We start from the raw sequence: 18,930 nt of genomic DNA on the forward strand, positions 1-18,930 counted from the left end.
AAAATATTCACAGTGCTGAAAATAATATATTTAGGTAATTTAAATATCTGTAGTTTCTACAAATAAAATATTTGCACACTTCATACAATTCATTTCAATTTGGCTATCTTTAAATAATATAAAAAGTAATTCACAAAAATAGATATATTATAGCACTAGAATACATTAAAAGGAGAACGTTAATCAGAAAAATACTTAACAGTGACTGATCAGAATCTTCAAAAGTTCCTTTGAGCTACCTGCTCTATAGGCATAGAAGGGAATTTTATGAATGTCAATGTTTAGAAATACAGTAAAATCAATAAAACAGGGTCCAGCAAGATTTGTGAGTACTAATAACTAAAAATATTAGTGCTTGGAACTTAGAGGGCTATTATGTAATTAGACTTTAATAATAATATAAAATTTAATTACCAGTCATGTCTGTATTAACTGTCTATATAAAATAAACCCTTTCTGTTCTGGGAACAAGTAAAAAATATAAGTGAAATAGAAGGAACTGGATTTACTGAGGAATAAAGTTTTATTGTAAATGAAGATGCTGAACAGCTGAGCAGAGTATGTAAATAAACAGATTTGAAGAATGTCACTCCTTCGAGGATAATAAATACCAATGGGCTAAACATACAGGAAGAAACTGGTAGTAAATTCAGGAGATCCAGGATATTTGTCAAATTTACTAAGATATTAAGCTGATGGCATTTCACTGCACTATCACTATGCATCCCAATAAATGGACTTTTGATACCAATTTATAGACATAAAATAGGATAAAGCTGAACCTCTTGGAAATCTTGGCTTTTATTTATTGATGATTTAGCCTAAATTATAGTTTTATTGTGTTTAAAAAGAGACTATCTTCAGTCTAAAGAAGAAGAACCACATAATCATATACATTGACGCAGACAAAGTATTTGACAAAATGCAATATATATTCATGACAAAATTCTCAACAAATGCAGTAGAAGGGAATTCTTTAACTTGATCAGGGAAATCTATAAAAAAATGTAGGGAACCATTATAGCTAATAATGAAAGACTGAATCCTTCTCCTAAAATAGGAAACAAAGCAAGGACGTCCCTTTCATCATCCCTGTTTAACATCATACTGGAAGTCCTAGCCAGTGCCATAGGCAGGAATAAGAAATAATAGGCATACAAATTAGAAAGGAAGAAATTAAACTGTCCCCCATTTGTAAATGACATGATTATCTACACAGAAAATCCTAAGGAATCTCAAAGGGGGTAAAAAAAACAAACTAAAAATCAATCATATTTCTGTACACTAATAATAAATAGTTGGAACCTGATTTTTTAAGTACCATTTACAATAACTCTAAAATATGTGAAATACTTAGTTTTAAGTCTAACAAGACATGCATAGTAGGCTGAAAACTACAAAATGCTTATGAAAGAAATTAAAGAAGCCCTAAAAAAATGAAGAGACATACCATGTTAATGAATTGAAAAATGCAGTGTAATTAATATGTTAATTTTCTCCCAAATTAATCCATAGATGTGATGCAATCCCAATCAAAATCGCAGTAGGAATTTTTGTGAATACAGACAAGTAGACTTTAAAATTTTTATGGGAGGCAAAGAAATTAGAATATCAGAAACATTTTTTTAAATGTATAAAGCCTCAGCAGAGAAATAGAAAATATAAAGAAAATCCAAATGAAAATTTCAGAACTAAAAAATACAACAACAAGAAAAATAAAAAAATAAAAAAACCTCAATGGATGAACTCATCAAGTTCATTTCTTCTTTCCTTTATCTTCTCTCAACAATGAGAAGATAAAGGAAGATAATTTATTGTATCTCAACAATGAGAAGATAAACGAAGATAATTTATTGTATCTCAACAATGAGAAGATAAAGGTAAGAATAAATAAACTTGATTATAGAACAATATAAATTATCCAGTATGAATGACCAAGAAGAAATAGGCTGGGAAAAAAATAGGACTATAAGAAAAGATCTAACAATAATGACACAAGAGTCCCAAAAGGAAAATGTAAAGAAAGTAGGGCTGAAAAAGTACTAAAAAAAAAAAAAAAAACTGGCTAAAATTTTTCCCAATTTGACAAAAGACATAAACTCAGATTCAAGAAGCTGAGCAAATTCCAAACAGGATAAACCCAAAGGAATACATGACAAGACACATCAAACTTCTGAAAACTAAAAACAAAGCAAAAAATCTTGAAAGCGGCCAGAGAGAAACAACATATTACTTACAAGGTAAGTACAATTTAAATGAAAGTAGATTCCTCATGAAAAACCACAGAAGCCCAAAGGAAGTGGCATAACATTTTTAGAGTACTGAAAACAGAATTGTCAATCCAGCATTCAGTATCCAGTGCAAATAGTCTTCAAGAATAAAGGGGAAATGAAGACATTTGCCAACGAAGAAACTCTACCAGCATTAGTTGCCAATAAACCCACTCTCAAAGAATGGCTTGAGGAAATTCTCTAAACAGAAAGGAAATTATATAAGAAGGAATTTTGGAACGTTAGAAAGGAAGAAAGCAAAAATTACAACAGGTTAATACGTTTCTCAACATATGTAGAGGAATGTATAAGAGTAACTACATAAATGGGAAAGAGTAAAATGATGTAAAGAGATGTAAAGTTTCTACACCTCACTTGAACTGGTAAAATGTTGATACTAGTAGACTATGATAAATTATGTTTATGTAATGTAATACCTGGAGTAGCTACTTAAGGAAAAAAAAAGCTATACATAAAACTACCATAGATAAATCAAAACAGAACTTTGAAAAAATGTTCAAGTAACGAAAAAAGACAGAAAAAAAAAGAAATAGAAAGCGAAGAGAACAAACAAAACAGAGAGAACATATAATAATACGGCAAACTTAGATCTTAACATATTAATAATTACATTAAATTAGGTGGTGTAAAAGAACCAGTTAAAAGACAGATTGGCAGAGAGAATAAAATTGCAAAACCCAGCTATATGGTGTCTACAAGAGGATGGAAAAAGATACAGCATGCAAACATTGATCAAAAATAATAATAATAAAAGTAGCTGTATTAAAGTAAATTACACTTCAGAGCAAAAAAAAAAAAAAAAAATGCCAAGAACAGAGAGGGTCATTACATAACAATAAAAGGGTCAATCACCAAGAAGACACAGCATCCTAAATGTGTATACATCAAACAACAGAGGTGCAAAATACATAAGCAAAAACAGAAGGAAAAGGAGAGATAGACAAATCCACAACTGTGGTTGGAGACTTCAACATCCCTCTCTCAACAATTGATAGAACAACTAGATATAAAATCAAAAACCAACTACCAACATGATCTAATCAATATTTGATTAATATGTCACCCAATAACAGCAGAAGACACTTTTTTCAAATTACCTACAAAATATTCACCGTGATAGATAAAAAAAAAAACTCAGCAAATTTAAAAGAACTGAAATCATACAAAGTGTGTTCTTTGACCACAATTAAATAAACTAGAAATCAGTAACAGAAAAGCAACAAGAAAAACTCCAAACACTTCAAAACTACATAAAAAAATAAAACAAAACAAAACCCATTGCCATCTAGTCTATTCCAACTCACAGCAAACCTATATGACAGTGTAGAACTACCCTATAGAGTTTCCAAGGAGTGATTGGTGGTTTCAAACTGCTGACCTTTTGGTTAGCAGTCATGTTCTTAACCACTATGCCACCAGGGCTCCTAACACACTTATAAACAATCCATTGATCAAAGAGGAAATCTCAAGGGAAATTTAAAAAAATACATTAAATTGAATAAGAATACAACATAACAAAACATGGGGGACACAGCTATTGCAGTGTCGAGAGGGTAACTTATTGTATTAAATTTTTTGTTAGAAAAGAGGAAGTTTCAAATCAATAATCTAAGCACCCACCACAAGAATCTAGAGAAAGAAGAGAAAAATAAGATGAAAGTGAACAGAAGTCAGGAAATAATAAAGACAAAAACACAATCAGTGAAATTAATGAAGAGAGAAGATGTAAATAACCAAAATAAAAAATAAAAGTGGAGACACTACAACTGACCCAATTGAAGTAAAAAGGATCATAACAAAATACTATAAACAACTGTACTCCAACGAAATTGATAACTTTAATGAGATGGACAAATTCCTAGAAGAACATAACCTACCTAAACTGACTCAAAAGGAAGTAGAAAACCTCAACAGACCCATAACAAGTGAAGAGATAGAATCAGTAATAAAAAGCCTCCTAAAAAAGAAAAGTCTGGGACCACATGGCTTCACTGGGAAATGCTACCAAATATTTAGAGAAGAACTGACACGAATCTTGTTCAAACTCTTCCAAAAACTACAAGAAGAAGGCATACTCCCTAAACTCGTTCTATGAAGCCCTGATAACAAAGCCAGACAAAAACACCACAAGACATTAAAACTACAGACCAATATTCCTTATAAATATAGATTACAAAGTTCTCAACAAAACACTAGCAAACAGAATCCAAAAGCATATTAAAACAATTATACATCATGATCAAGTGGGATTTATTCCAAGAATGCAAGATTGTTTCAACATTAGAAAATCAGTCAATGTAATATACCACATTAATAGAACAAAGGAAAAGAAACACATGATTATCTCAATTGATGCAGAAAAGGCATTTGATAAAATCCAGCACCTGTTCTTGATAAAAACGCTCAACAGGATAGTAATATAAGGAAAGTTCCTCATTACGATTAGGGGTATTTATGAAAAACCAAAAGCCAACATTATACTCAATGAAGATTGAGAATGTTCCCCCTTGAAAATGGGAATAAGCCAAAAATGCCGAGTCTCATCACTCCTATTCAGTGCTGTACTGGAAGTCTTGTGTTGTTCTTGTTAGGTGCTGTCAAGTTGGTTCTGACTCACAGCAACCCTATGTACAACAGAACACTGCCCAGTCCTGCGCCATCCTCACAATCACTGCTATGTTTGAGCTCATTTTTTCAGCCACTGTGTCAATATATCTCATTGAGGGTCCTCTTTTTTGCTGACCATCTACTTTACCAAGCATGATCTCCTTCTCCAGTGACTGTCCCTCCTGATAACATGTCCAAAGTACATGAGATGAAGTCTCCCCATCCTCGCTTCTAAGGAGCATTCTGGCTGTACTTCCAAGATAGATTTGTTCATTCTTCTGGCAGTCCATGCTATATTCAATATTCTTTGCCAATACCATAATTCAAATGCCTCAATTCTTCTTCAGTCTTCTGAAGTCTTGGCCAGAGTAATTAGGCCAGAAAAATAAATAAAAGTTATACAAATTGGAAAGGAAGAGGTAAAATCATCTCTATCTGCAGATGACATGATCCTATATATAGAAAATCTAAAAGAATCTACCCAAAAGCTTCTAGAACCAATAGAGGAAATTAGCAAAGTTGCAGGATAAAGGCCAACACACAAAAATCAGTTGGGTTTCTATACACCAGCAATGAGAAATATAAAAAGAGGATTAAGAACATAACTCCATTTATAACAGCATCTAAGAGAATAAAATATCTAGGAATAAATTCACTTTGGGATGTGGAAGACTTATAAGTTGAAAACTATAAAACACTGCTGAAAGGGACTAAAGAAGACCTAAATAGATGGAAAGCAGTTCCATGCTCATGAACTGGAGGACTTACTATAGTCAAGATGTCAATACTACCCAAAGAGATTTACAGATACAATGCAATCTCGATCAAAATTTCAACAGCATTCTTGACAGAAACGGAAAAAGTAATCCTCAGTTTTATATGGAAAAACAAGAGACCTCAAATAGCCAAAGCAACTCTGAAGAAGGGCAAAGTAGGAGACTTCACACGTGCTGACTTCAAAACATATTACACAGCTACAGTAATCAAAACATCCTGGTACTGGTTTACTGACAGACACACAGACCAACGGAATAGAATTGAAAACCCAGAAATAAATCCAAATATTTATGGTCAATTGGTTTTTAACAAGAGAGCCAAATCCATTCAAAGAGGAAGGAACACTCTTTTCAACAAATGGTGCTGGCAAAACTGGATTTCCACATGCAGAAACGTGAAACAAGATCCATGCCTCACAGCAAAAACTAATGCAAAATGAATCAAGGACCTAAATGTTAAATCTCAAATCATAAAGTTCTTGGAAGAAAACGTAGCAGTAAAGCTTTGGGACCTATTTTTTTTCAATGATAGATTATCAAAAACACGAATGCATGAGCAACAGAAAACAACATAACTGGGGCCTTATAAAAGTTAAATACTTACTTACGTTCATCAAAACATAAGTTATGAAAAGAATAAAGATACAACCTACAGACTTGGAAAAAATCTTTGGGAACAATATAACCAATAAGGGTCTAACATCTAAAATATATAGAAAACTACAATTTAACAACAAAAAGACAACCCAATCAAAAACTGAGCAAAGGACATGAACAGACACTTCATCAAAGAGCATATTAAAATGACCAAAGACATATGAAAAAATACTCAATGTTATTAGCCATGAGAGGAATGTAAATCAAAACCACAATGAGACACTATTTCACTCCCACAAGGATGGCTAAGATAAAAAAAAAAAAAGGGGGGAAATAAGTATTTGAGGGGATATGGAGAAATTGGAACCCTTATCCATTTCATGTGGGAATTCAAAACGGCACAGCTGTTGTGGAAAACAGTCTGGCAGTTCCTCAAAAAACTAGAGATAGAGCTACCATATGACCCAGCAATTCCACTCTTAGATATATACCCTAGGGATCTAATGGAAGTGACACGAACAGACATATGCACATCTATGTTTTCAGCACTATTCACAATAGGAAAAAGATGGAAAAAATTTAAGTGTCTATCAAAAGATGAATGGATAAGTAAAATATGGTACATACACATTATGGAATATTACTCAGTGATAAAGAAAAGTGAGTTCCTGAAACACCTTAGAGCCTGGAGGACATCATGTTGAGCAAAATAAATCAAGCACAAAAAAAACAAATACTGTATGTTCTCACTTTTATGAAATTACATGAATAGGTAAATAATATACAGAAACTAATGTTCATTAGCAATTATGGGGGGGGGGGAGAGGGAGAAGTACCCCCTAGGTAGTAGTCACTTGTTTATAGAAATGAGAAAGGTGGCACCTAATATAGGTGAAGTTTGCAGAGCATGACTGATGTAAATGATAAGCTGTATCTAGGGAAAAGTGATGAGTGGGCAAATGCTGGCTTATATATGGTTTTGCAACAATAACAACTTAAAAGGAGGGGCTACAGATGTTGTTACTAATTAGATATAATCAATCACCTCATGGGATTAGTTCTCTTGATTTGGGGATTTAGGGCTGTGGTCTCATGGGACAATCCAGTCAACTGGCATAACATAGTTCTTAAAGTTTACGTCCTACCTCCCAGTATGATGAGTAGTGTCTGGGGTTTTAAAAGCTTACGAGCTGCCATCTAAGATACAACTATAGGTCTTTATTCATCTGGAATGAAAGAGAAATAAGGAAACCCAAGAATCAGAGAAGGAACTGGACTACAGGACTAATTGTCTACATGAACAACTACCTCCTTCATCTTGACACCAGAAGAACTAGTGTCCGGCTACCACTACTGAACGTTCTGATCAGGAGCACAGTAGATGTATCCTTGTAAGAAAGAAGAAAAATGTGGGACAGAACATCAAATTCTTAAAGAATCCAGACTTAATAGACCTACTGAGGCTGAAGGAGTCCCCAAGGCTATGGCCTTGAGTTGTTCGTCAAACCTTGAAATTGAAACTATTCCCTGAAGTCACCTTCAAACTAAGTAACAGTTTAGCCCAAAGATAAAGATTGTCATTCTTGAGTACTACTTTTTTTTTTTTTTTTAATTATCTATATAAGACCAAAGGGTCAACAGCTATCTTAAAGCATAGATGAGAAGGTTGGGGAGCAGGGAGATTATATAAATAGAAGCGAAACAACTAGAACAGAAAAAATGAGAATACAAAATGTAAGCACTGGTCATAATGTTTAGAAACTTTGGAAAGGGAGCAGGTTTTTCTGTGTATATTTTCTTTCTTCTTTTTTTTAATTGTGCTTTAAGTTTACAGCTCAAGTTAGCTTCTCATACAAAAATTTATACACACATTGTTATGTGACCCTAGTCGCTTTCCCTATAATGTGACAGCACACTCCTTCTTTTTATCCCCGATTTCCCGTGTCCATTCAACCAGCTCCTGTCCCTTTCTGCCTTCCCATCTCGCCTCCGGACAGGAGCTGCCCATTTAGTCTTATGTATCTACTTGAGCTAAGAAGCACATTCTTCACGAGTATCATCTTATGTAGTATAGTCCAGTCTAATCTTTGTCTGAAGAGTTGGCTTTGGGAATGGTTTTAGTTCTGGGTTAACAGAGTCCAGGGGTCATGTCTTCCGAGGTTCCTCCAGTTCCATTAAGTCTGGTCTTTTTACTAGAATTTGAGTTCTGCACCCTACTTTTCTCCTGCTCCATCAGGGGCTCACTGTTGTGTTCCCTGTCAGAGCGGTCATTAGTGGTAGCCCGGCAGCATCTAGTTCTTCTGGTCTCAGGCTGATGGAGTCTTTGGTTTATGTGGCCCTTTCTGTCTCTTGGACTAGTACTTTCCTTGTGTCTTTGGTGTTCTTCATTCTCCTTTGCTCCAGGTGGCTTGGGACCAATTGATACATCTTAGATGTCCGCTCACTGCTTTTAAGACCCCAGATGCCACTCACTAAAGTGGGATGCAGAACATTTTCTTAATAAACTTTGTCATGCCTATTGATCTAGATGCCCCCTGAAACCATGGTCCCCAGACCCTTGCCACTGCTATTCTGTCCCTCAAAGTGTTTGGTTGTGTTCAGGAAACTTCTTAGGTTTGGTTTAATTCAGTTGTGCTGACTTCCCCTGTATTGTGTGTTGTCCTTCCCTTCACCTAAGATAATTCTTGTCTACTATCTAGTTAGTGAATACCCTTCTTCCTCCTTCCCCACTCTCATAACCCTCAAAGAATGTTTTCTTCTGTGTTTAAACCTTTTCTTGAGTGCTTATAATAGTGGTCTCATACAATATTTGTCCTTTTGTGACTGACTAATTTCACTCAGCATAATGCCTTCCAGATTCATCCATGTTATGAGATATCTTGTGGATTCAGTGTTGTTCTTTATCATTACACAGTATTCCATTGTGTGAATATACCATAATTTGTCTATTCATTCATCCGTTGATGGGCACCTAGGTTGCTTCCATCTTTTTGCTATTGTGAACAGTGCTGCAATGAACATGGGTGTGCATATGTATATTTGTGTGGCTGCCCTTATTTCTCTAGGATATATTCCAAGAAGTGAAATTGCTGGATCCTATGGTACTCCTATTTCTAGCTTTTTAAGGAAGCACTAAATCATGTCCTTCCTTATTCTTGCGGTGGATTTTACTTTAAAGTCTATTTTGTCAGAGATTAATATTGCCACTCCTGCTGTTTTTTATTGTTGTTTCCTTGATATATTTTTTCCATCCTTTGAGTTTTAGTTTGTGTCTTTAAGTCTAAGGTGTGTCTCTTGTAGGCAGCATATAGACGGGTCATTTTTTTTTATCCATTCTGCTACTGTCTCTTTATTGGTGCATTTAGTCCATTTACATTCAGTGTAATTGTTGATAGGTAGGAGTTTGGTGCTGTCATTTTGATGTATTTTTTATGTGTGTTGTTGAAAGTTTCTTTGTTCCACTTTATTTTCTGTGCTGAGTCGTTTTTCTTTAAGTATTTTCTTTTCATCCTTTTCATTGTTGTTGATTTTGTATTTGTTGAGTCTTTTTATGTTTTTCTTGTTTTTTATTTTGATGTGTAAGATTGTTACTTTCCTTTGTGGTTACCTTAATATTTACCTCTATTTTTCCAAGTTTAAACCAATCTTTTATATCACCTTGACTTCCTCTCCATATGAAAGATCTATGACTACATTATTTAGTCCCTCTTTTTTTGTTTTAATGTTGCCATCTTTTAGTGATGTCTCTGTTTCCCTATTTTCAGGGTTTTAGCTTTATTTGTGACTTCCCTATCTGGGTTGATATCTGGTTGTTCTGTCCTGTGTTCTAGTCTTGGGTTGTTATCTGATCTTATTGATTTTCTAACCGGAGGGCTCCCTTTATTTTTTCTTATAATTTTGGTTTGGTTTTTGCAAATTCCCTTAACGTCTGTTTATCTGGAAATGACCTAATTTCACCATCATATTTGAGGGATAGTTTTGCTGGATATATAATTCCTGGCTGGCAATTTTTTTTCTTCAAGGCCTTATATATGTCATCCCATTGCCTTCTTGCCTGCATGGTTTCTGCTGAGTAGTCAGAACTTATTTTTATTGACTCTCCTTTGTAGATAACTTTTTGTTTATTACTAGCTGTTCTTAAAATTCTCTTTTTATCTTTGGTTTTGGAAAGTTTGATTATAATATGTCTTGGTGACCTTTTGGAACCTACCTTATGTGGGTTTCGATAATCATCTTGGATAGATATCTTCTCATCTTTCATGATATCAGGGAAGTTTTTGGCCAATAAATCTTCAACAATTCTCTCTGTATTTTCTGTTATCCCCCCCATTCTGGTACTCCAATCACTCGTAGGTTATTCCTCTTGATAGAGTCCCACATAATTCTTAGGGTTTCTTCATTTTTTAAAATTCTTTTATCTGATTTTTCCTCAAATAAGTTGGCATCAAGTGCTTTGTCTTCAATCTCACTAATTCTGACTTCCATTGCCTCAATTCTGCTCCTCCAACTTTCTACTGAGTTGTCTAATTCTGAAATTTTATTGTTAATTTTTTCGAATTCTGTTGGTTTGCTGTCTCTCTGTGGATTCTTGCAGCCTGTTAAATTTATCATTATGCTCTTGTATAACTTTCTGAAGTTCCTCTATTGCTTTGTCTGTGTGTTCCTTAACTTGTTTTGCATTTTGCATGATCTCCTTCCTGATCTCTTCAAGAGCTCTGTATATTAATCTTTTGAATTCTACCTCTGATAATTCCAAGTTCTCTTCCTCCAGAAAGTTTCTTGATTCTTTGTTTTGGGTGCTTGCTGAAGCCATCATGGTCTGCCTCTTTATGTGATTTGATATTGACTGTTGTCTCTGAGCCATCAATAAGTTATTATATATATTTATTTTATGTTTGCTTACTGTATCCTAGCTTCTTGTTTTATTTTGTTTTGATATGCCCAAATAGACTGTCGTGTGAGCTACTTTGATTATTGGTGCCTTTGAAGCTCTCAGGTCCTGTAATCAGGTGGTTAGAGCTGTTACTAGGTATGTGAGTCCAGGAGTCCATTTACTTTTCTTGTACGGATTCAGCTCAGGCGTCCAGGTAGTTGGTTACCAAGCATGTGGTGCAGGCTTTCACCTACAGTCCTAGATGGGCAGGGGTGATTGGAGTAGGCACAGGTATCTGGCTGCAGTAGGGAGTCATGTGCTGAGAAGGGCAGGGGGCTGATGGCTGCCCATGAGTGTCTGGAAGGAGAACATGTCCTTGTTCCCTACAGCACATAGGTGGGTGGGTTTTGCAGCCAGACTACGGGCACCCAATGCTGTTGGCTGTAAGGACTGGGAGGCACCACTTATTCTTGGACCCCTATCATGGGTGGCTAGGTAGCATAGGTGGAGTCACCAGTCCTCAGGCTCCTGATGTGGGTAGGTGAGGACCCTGCATAATGGGCAGAGTGGTGCCAAATATCACCAGTCTGTTATTCCACTTTATAGCTGTTACAGTTGAAAATAGGCTTCAGTTATACCATTATACCTTGCTAATGAGCACCTATGCTGTTGAAATGGGCCCACACAGTTCTTTGCAGGGGTGAAAGGCATTCAAAGTCCATGGACCCCTTATGCCTGTGCCTAGGCAAAGGGGTTGTGCCTGCCCTAAGTTCCTGGCTTAGGGGAGCTGGTAGATTATTTTTTCCTGTTTGTTAATTTGTTGCCTCTCCAAAGCTGGGAGAATGGTTCAGGGCATGTGATGGGTCCTACTTCTGGCCCAGGGGATGTGACAATCACTGAAGCCAGCCCGGGACCCAGTGTAGAGCGGGGAGGAGGCAGGTAAACGGGAGAGAATTTCTTCCCAAAGGGGGTGTTTTTTGATCCACGTGGAAGGTTAGACATATGTACTTATCTTTTACTGATTGAGCACTGCTCTCACTGGTTGTGGAGGCTTGAGTAGACTCTCCACTGTTTGGTCTCTCCTGCTGTGGAAAATGCATCCCGAGCATCACTGCTCGCCTCACCGTGCACACCAGCTGATCCAGCCTGCAGGGTGCCGTTCCCACCAGTCAGGTCTGACAGCTCCTCGCTGTTTCTGAACCACCTCTCCCTCCCCCTGCCACTCAATCCGATTTCTCAACTTTGCCTTTGATGTTCAGGGCTCCTAGACTGTCCTACATAATCAATTCACTTGTGTTTTCAGGTCTTTGTTGTAAGAGGGACCATAGGAAGCATCCTACTACTCTGCCATCTTGGCCCCACCTCCTGACTCTCCATCTTGCTGTGTATATTTTCACCCAAAATAAAATTGAGGAAACCCTGGTGTCATAGTGGTTAAGTGTTAAGGCTGCTAACCAAAAGGTCAGTAGCTCAAATCCACCAGGCATTCCTTGGAAACTCTGTCCTATAGGGTTGCTATACTTTCACCCAAACTAAAATTGAGTAGCAAAAAGAGGTCAGTGAAATTGAAAATAGAGAAAATGAATGAAACAAAAATTAGTTCTTTGAAAAGATCGATAAAATCAACAAACTTCTAGTAAAACTGACAAAAAAAAACACAAATTACTAATATCAATAATGACACAAAGGATAGCACAACAGACTCTGCAGACATTAGAAAGATAAGAGAATACTGTAACAAATCTACATACATATAAATGAAGCCCTTGTTGCACAGTAGTTAAGGACTTGGCTGCTAACAAAAAGTCAGCAGTTCAAACCCACCAGCCACACCATGAGAGAAAGATGTGGCAGTCGGCTTCAGTAAAGATATATAGCCTTGGAAACCCTGTGGGGCAGTTCTACGGACCAATTCCTCAAAAAGTACAAACTGAGAGGTGAGGCCAAGATAGTGGAATAGTCAGATGATTCCTGTCATCCCTCTTACAACAAAGACCTGAAAAAACAAGTGAATCGATTACATATGACAATCTAGGAACCCTAATCATCAAAGACAAAGCTGAAGAATCGGTCTGAACAGCAGGTAGAAGGAGAGACAATTCAGAAGCAGCGGAGAAGTACAGATAGCGAGATCGCCAGCACCCTGCTAGCTGAGTCTGCACCGCACACATGGGCTAAGGCAAGCACAACAACCAAAGATGAGCTCGACCACATCAGGTGCAGCCAAGCAGCGGGAACCTCCACGCACCTCCAGAACCAAGTAGGAGCAACACCAGACCTGCAAAAGTTAAGTGCAAGCTTCTAATCTACCACACAGGGGCAAAATAACTCCTTCCCCTCCCAGACTTTCACAGAGGAGAAGCGCTTCCTTCCTCTCACTGACCCCTCACCTCTCTACCCTCCAACACCAGTCCCGCAGCATTCAACAACACCATGCCCACTAAGCCGGGGACTCAGGGCTGGTTGGGAGGCCCTGCCCCGAGGCTCTGCCACTGGCATACAGGGTCCACAGACTTGCACTGCCCTTCACCCCTGCCCAGACCTGTGTGGGCTGATTCAATACCGCACACCCTCATTAGCATAAAACAGCAGGGCATAAACCTGAAGCCCCTTTTCAACTGCAGCAGCCAAGGGGGAGCTGCAGATACATGACATTCAACACCACCCTGCCCCTTAAGCAGGGGCCTCACCCACCCACACTGGTACCTGAGGGCTGCTGGCACCACCCGCCCCATCTAGCCATCAATGACAGGTGTCTGAGAATTAATGGTGCCTCCCAGTCCCTCCAGCCAACAATACTGGGTGCCCAAGGACCAGCGTCAATACCCCCCTCCACTACATGCTCTAGGGGACAGGGACACACCCTCCAACCAGGTACCTGGGGGCAGTCGTCAGCCCCCTGCCTTGCCCCACACATAACCCCCCACTGCAATCGGGTACCTGTGCCTGCTCCGAACACCCCCACACAGCCGTGCCTGCCTAGGACTGTAGGTGAGAGTCTGCACCACACACTCAGTGACCAATGACCTGGACACCTGTGCCACACCCATGCAAGAAAAGTGAGCAGACTCCTGGGCTCACACACCTAGTAGCTGCTCTGATCACCTGCAGACAGGATATGAGAGCTCCAAAGATGCCAACAACCAAAGTAACTCACACATCCAGCCTACCTGTGCATATCAAAACAAAATAAAACAAAAAGTCAGGATGCAGTAAACAAACATACAATAAATAAATAAATATAATAACTTATTGATGCCTCGGAGACAACAGTCAATATCAAATCACATAAAGAAGTAAGTCAATATGGCTGCAGCAAGAGAACAAAATAAAGAACTAGGAAACCTTCCAGAGGAAGATAAGGCAATGTAACTACCTGAGAAAGAATTCAAAAGACTAATATACAGAGCTCTCCAAGGTATCAGCAAGGAGATCAAGCAAAACTCAGACCAAGCCAAGGAACACACATACAAAGCAATAGAAGAATTCAGGAAAACAATACAAGAACAAAACAACAGAATAAACAGGCTACTGGAAACCATACAGAGGCAGCCACTAGAAATCCAAAAGATTAACAATAAAATTTCAGAAGTAGACAACTCAATAGAAAGTCATAGGAGCAAAATTGAGACAATGGAAGTCAGAATTAGTGAGAGTGAAGATAAATCCCTTGACACTAATTTATTTGAAGAAACTCAGAAAAAAGAATTTTTAAAACAATGAAGAAAGCTAAGAATTATCTGGGATACTATCAAGAGGAAAAACCTATGAGTGATCAGAGTACTAGAACAAGAGGGACAACAGAAAACACAGAGAGAATTGCTGAAGATTTGCTGGTAGAAAACTACCCTAATATCATGAAAGATGAGAAGATATCTATCTAAGAAGCTCCATGAACCCTATATAGGGTAGACCCAAAAAGAAAGTCACCAAGACATATCATCATCAAACTTGCCAAAACCAAAGGCAAAGACAGAATCTTGAGAGCAGCTAGGGATAAACTAAAAGTCACCTACAAAGGAGAACCAATAAGACTAAACTCTGGCTACTCAGCAGAAACCATACAGGCAAGAAGTCAGTGGGATGACATATATAAAGCCTCGAAGGAAAAAAATTGCCAGCCAAGAATTATATATCCAGCAAATTGTCTTTCAAATACAATGGCAAAATTAGGTCATTTCCAGATAAACAGAAGTTAAGGAAACTGTAAATACCAAACAAAAATTACAAGAAATGTTAAAGAGAGTCCTCCAGTTAGAGAACAAAAAATATCAGACAACAATCCAAGACTAGGACACAGGACAGATCAACCAGTTATCAACCCAGACAGGGAATTCACAAAGACAAAGCAAAGCTAAAAGACTGAAAATAGGGAACCAGAGATACCAATATGTAAACAATGAAAACATCAAAACAAAAAAGAGGGAATAAACAGTGTAGTCATAGAACTTCCATATGGAGAGGAAATTAAGGTGATATCAAAAAATAAAAGATTGGTTTAAACTTAGAAAAATAAAGGTAAATTTCAAGGTAACCATAAAGGAAGCTAACAAGCCTACACATGAAAATAAAAAAGAAGAAAAACATAAAGACTCAGTAAACATAAAATCAACAATAATGAAAAAGATAAAAAGAAAATACAGAAACAAAAAGAACTCAGCACAGAAAATTGAGTGAAGCAAAGAAACTGTCAACACCACTCAAAAAAAGCATCAAAATGACAGCAGTAAATAATTCATACCCATCAATAAAAACAGTGAATGTAAATGGACTAAATGCACCAGTAAAGAGGCAGAGAGTGGCAGAATGGGTTAAAAAAATCTATATGCTGTCTACAAGCAACACACATAGAGACACAAAGACATAAACAAACTAAAACTCAAAGGATAGAAATATATATCAAGCACACAACAACCAAAAAAGAGTAGAAGTGGCAGTATTAATCTTAGACAAACTAGACTTTAAAGCAAAATCCACCATAAAGGATAAGGAAGGACATTATATAATGATTAAAGGGTCAATACACCAAGAAGACACAACTATAATAAATATATACACGCCCAATGACAGGACTCCAAAATACATAAGCTCTAATATCATTGAAAAGAGAAATAGACAGTTCCACAATATTAGTAGGAGACTTCAACACACCACTTTCAGTGAAGGACAGAACATCTAGAAAAAACTCAATAAAGATTCAGAAGATCTAAATGCCACAATCAATCAACTTGACCTCATAGACATATACAGAACACTCCACCCTACAGAAGCAAGGTATACATTCTTTTCCAATACACATGGAACATTCTCCAGAATAGACCACATTTTAGGCCACAAAGCAAGCCTTAACAGAATCTAAAACATCAAAATACTACAAAGCAAATTTTCTGATCATAATGCCAAAAAAGTAGCAATCAATAACAAGAAAGAGCAAGGAAAAAAAATCAAATACATGGAAACTGAACAACACCTTGCTTAAAATCTACTGGGTTATAGAAGAAACCAAGGATGGAATAAATAAATTCATAGAATCAAATGAGAATGAAAACATATCTTACCAAAACCTTTGGGACACAGCAAAAGTAGTGCTTAGAGGTCAATTTATAGCAATAAATGCACACATGAAAAAGAAGGGCCAAAATCAAAACATTAACCCTACAACTCAAACAAATAGAAAGAGAGCAGCAAAAAAAGCCCTCAGGTACTAGAAGAAAGGAAATAATAAAGATTAGAGCAGAAATACAAGAAATAGAGAATAGACAAATAATTGAAAGAATCAATAAGACCAAAAGTTGGTTCTTTGAAAACGTCAACAAAATCAACAAACCACTGTCCAAAATGAGAAAAGAAAAACAAGAGAGGAAGCAAATAACCCGAATAAGAAATGAGACGGGTGACATTACAACAGAACTAATGGAGACAAAAAGGATCATAACAGAAGACTATGATAAATTGTACTCCAACAAATTTGAAAACCTAGAGGAAACAGACAAATTCTAGAAACACACTACCTACCTAAAGTAACACAAACTGAGGTAGAAGAACTAAGTAAACCCATAGCAAAAGAAGAGATTGAAGAGGTAATAAAAAAAAACTCCCAACAAAAAAAAGCCCTAGCCTGGATGGCTTCACTGGAGAATTCTACCAAACTTTCAGAAAAGAGTTAATACTACTACTACCTAAGGTATTTCAGAGCATAGAAAAGGATGGAATACTCCCAAACTCATTCTATGAAGCCAGCATAATCCTGACACCAAAGCCAGGCAAAGACACCACAAAAAAAGAAAATTACAGACCAATATCCCTCATGAACATAGACGTAAAAATCCTCAACAAAATTCTGGCCAATAGAATTCAACATCATATCAAACAATAATACGTCATGACCAAGTGGAATTCATACAAGATATGCAGGAATGTTTCAACATCAGAAAATCATTCAACATAATCCATCACATAAATAAAACAAAAGAACCACATGATCTTATCAATCAATGCAGAAAAGGCATTTGACAAAGTCCAACACCCATTCATGATTTAAAAAACTCTCAGCAAAATAGGAAGAGAAGGGAAATTCCTCAACATAATAAACGGCATTTATGCAAAGCCAACAGCCAACATCATGCTAAATGGAGACAGACTGAAAACATTCCCCTTGAGAATGAGAACCAGACAAGGATGCCCTTTATCATCACCCTTATTCAACATTGTGCTGGAGGTCCTAGCCAGAGCAATAAGGCAAGAAAAAGAAGTAAAAGGCATCCAAATTGGTAAGTAAGAAGTAAAAGTACCCTTATTCACAGATGATATGATCTTATACACAGAAAACACCAAAGAATCCACAAGAAAGCTACTGGAACTAATAGAAGGTTTCAGCAAAGTAGCAGGATACAAGATTAACATACAAACATCAGCAGGAGTCCTCTATGTCAACAAAGAGACTTTCGAAAAGGAAATCACCAAACCAATACCATTTACAATAGCCCCCAAGAAGATAAAGTACTTAGGAATAAATCTAACCAGGGACATAAAAGACCTATACAAAGAAAACTATGAAACACTTCTGCAAGAAACCTACATAAGCAGAAAAACATACCATGCTCATGGATAGGAAGACTAAACATTGTGAAAATGTCACTTCTACCAAAGCGATCTACAGATACAATGCAATACCGATTCAAATTCCAAAGGTATTTTTTAACGAGATGGAGAAACAAATCACCAACTTTATATGGAAAGGGAAGAGGGCTCAGGTAAGTAAAGCATTACTGAAGAAGAAAAACAAAGTGCGAGGCCTCACACTACCTGATTTTAGAACCTATTATACTGCCATGGTAGTCGAAACAGCCTGGTACTGGTACAACAACAGACACATAGACCAATGGAACGGATTTGAGAACCCAGATATATGTAAATCCATCCACCTATGAGCAGCTGACATTTGACAAATGCTCAAAGTTTGTTAAATGGGGAAAAGGAAGTCTCTTTAACAAATGGTGCTGGCATAACCGTATATCCATCTGTAAAAAAGTGAAACAGGACCCATACCTCACACCATACACAAAAACTAACTCAAAATGGATCAAAGACCTAAATATAAAATCTAAAATCATGGAAGAAAAAATAGGGACAATGCTAGGGGCCCTAATTCATGTTATAAATAGTATACAAACCACAACTAATAATGCACAAACACCAGAAGAGAAACTAGATAACTGGGAGCTCCTAAAAATCAAACACTTATGCTCATCAAAAGACTTCACCAAAAGAGTAAAAAGAGAATCTA

At 36.9% G+C, this 18,930-nt stretch overlaps 1 protein-coding gene across 1 annotated transcript in view; it reads right to left on the bottom strand.

Moving 5' to 3' along the window:
- Positions 1–18,930, bottom strand: part of LOC101351540 (serine/threonine-protein kinase MRCK alpha-like) — an 87,033-nt gene that overhangs the window by 17,989 nt on the left and 50,114 nt on the right. The gene's annotated exons all lie outside the window — the stretch shown is intronic.

This window comes from Trichechus manatus, unplaced genomic scaffold, assembly GCF_000243295.1.
Source record: "Trichechus manatus latirostris isolate Lorelei unplaced genomic scaffold, TriManLat1.0 scaffold00201, whole genome shotgun sequence".
Lineage (NCBI taxonomy): Eukaryota > Metazoa > Chordata > Mammalia > Sirenia > Trichechidae > Trichechus > Trichechus manatus.